This window comes from Sapajus apella, unplaced genomic scaffold (genome assembly GCF_009761245.1).
Source record: "Sapajus apella isolate SASKATOON/1434 unplaced genomic scaffold, GSC_monkey_1.0 scaffold122, whole genome shotgun sequence".
NCBI classification, from domain to species: Eukaryota; Metazoa; Chordata; class Mammalia; order Primates; family Cebidae; genus Sapajus; species Sapajus apella.
The window spans coordinates 3500139-3502901 of NW_022437062.1; positions in this window are offsets into that span (position 1 = coordinate 3500139).

Consider the following 2763-nt stretch of genomic DNA (forward strand, 5'->3'; position numbering starts at 1 on the left):
ACATCTGAGAAAGTAAGGCAGACATGGATATTGGGGTGACTGGTAATTGTTGTTCTTTGCCAAGTGGGATCAGCTCAAGAACATGTTTATTAGAGTCATGTTCTGAGTCCCCCTGTTTTTAACATTATTACATGGTGGGATGCTGACCCGTCTTTGTCATCTAATGATACTTCTTCAACAGGAGGTCCATGGATGTCCCCGTGGTACCCCTTAACTGAAAATTTGAGATGGATTAAACTTAATGGCTCCTTGACTTTATTGCCTAGTAATCCCCTTTTTGTTTTTCCACAATAGCACATAAGTTTGTTACTCTCTTTCCTCAGGCATGTCTGTACTATCAGCCTAAAAAGGATGGTAAGTATGCAAATTTGACCTTTATTTCTACTGTTAACACTAATCTTACTGAGGACTCTAATGAAGCTACACAAGTGCCTGATCTTCCTATGTGCCATCCTAGTAGGGACTGGTGATATAAGTTTGAGGTCGTCCGTTGGCCTCTGTACAGACAACTTGCACGGCACCAAGGGCCTCTGATAATGGCACTTTACTTGATTGGGATCCTCATGGTTATCTTGTGTCTGCAAATCAGACAATTGGGTTTAGGAGTCCCTCCAATAGTTCTATCACTTGGTCAGAGTATGGACTATCAAGACCAATATTAAAACTAAAGGCAAACAAGCTTTAAGCCCTGCTCATATCCAAATTTGGAGACAGGTTCTTTCACATGGTGAGTACATTACTACTGGTGGCAACTATACCCTCTCTTTGCACAATAATGTTACTGATACAGTCCTGATTTGTACCACACACCCTTATATACTTTTGTTTGGGCAAGGTGTTCCTAACAGAGCAGAATCAATCCTTTTATAGTATTAAAGTCTCTTCTAGTAGCTGGTATGCTACATGCTTGTCTCTTCAAAACGTTGGACAGTTAAATATAACTGATGTCATGATCTTAAAAGAGTGTGCAGAATTGTGGTTGCCTGTAAATTTACCCTGGAATTGGGAAGGAGATCCCACCTGGCAGTTATTTAGAAAAGCACATCTGCAGGGGCATATCACAACCATTTGTCTTCTCAAATTTCCACTTTTGAGCATGAATTAAAGAGACAACTTGAAAAACGGTCGCAGCAATTACAAACAAGTACCTTTCAACAATTACAAGAAAGCTTTCAATGGTTAAACCTGAACTCTTGGTTGTCTGGGTTAAACATACACATTTGGTGATGGTTGTTATGCTTACTATTTTTTCTATCTGTTTGCTAGGCATCTGCAGATGGCTCTGTGCTGCCACCCAACACATCTACAACCAGGGATTACAAAATTCTGTGATTAGTGAGTATATGCTTCATATGAGGATATGTCTGCTTTTTCTGTAAGTATTGAATACTCAATATTTATATTACTTTAACATTTTCACTTCATTCATACATAGTGAACTGTAACCTAAATGGATGGGTAAACAGACTGTAACCTGCTCTTGAGCCAATCACTGAGTTTCAGCCAATAAAAGCCAGCCAGTTATTTAAACTGTGTTCAAACAAAGCAAATGCCAAGCTGTACTCCATCCAGCTGTTTCTGTGCCTCACTTCCATTTTCTATATGTCACTTTCCTTTTTCTGTTCACAAACCTTCTTCAATCATGAGGCAGGCCAAAGTGTCTCTGAACCAATTCTGGTTCAGATTCTTAAATATATCTTTTCTTAGTTAAGCTCTGTTACATTTATCTAAGGTTTTCCTTTTAACATAAATATGTGTGTGTGTATGTATGTGTGTATGTGTGTGTGTGTGTATATATAATGTATGTGTGTATATATATATATATAATGTGTGTGTGTGTATGTGTATGTACATGTGTGTATATATATGAATTTCTGTCTGGTATATACCTAGGAGTGAAATTGCTGGACCATGCATTCATGAATTATGGCATTTTTTTCAAGTATAGTAAGTTTGCTAGCTGGTCCTAGTTTTAACATGCAAAACTCAAATAAACACCCTCTTCTCTACCAAGGCCAAGGAACAGGTTGCAATTCTAATTAATTGAAAATAAAACATTTAGTGAGAAGACAGTTTGTGAAGAGGTAAGAGTTTAACGTCAGAAAGTGAGTAATGGGTACTATATCAGTCAAGGCTCAATCAGAAAAGTGGAATGGCTAGAATACAGATAGACTGATTGATAGATTTGTTATAGGGATTTGACTTTGTGCAATTATGAGAGCTGGCTAAGTAGACTCTGAAGGCTGTTGTCCTGTCTGAGACTGGAGCTGGACATCCACAGAGCAGCACATGAGGAAGGGAAATGGATTTCATGTGGTGAAAGCAGGAAGAAGCTAGAAACCACAAGCATGAGTTGGAGCGTATTATAATGACAGACTGAAACCCATGTCAGTTCTCATGGCCTGTGACCTTGATGGCCTATGTTTCCTGCAGAAATTGGGCCCTTCATCAGTAGTTAAATACATACACACCTGGCTGAAGAATCTAGAAGCCAAAGGATAATCCCAGGTACGTGAAGCTAACAGATAAGCCACAAGTGTGTGAGGGTTAAAAAATGGCTGATGCTTTTCTCTTACCAGTTGCTCCCTAGTGCCCTTCTACCCAAGCTTGAGATGCACAGAGAAGGGTTCATCTCTCTATGTTGAGGCATTACCAAGCCACCACAGTTGAAAATTGAGAAAGTGAAAATAATTGGGTTAGCTGCCCTTTAAGAAACAGAGATATAGCTTGGGCAACAGAGCAAGACTCTGTTGAAGAAAAGAA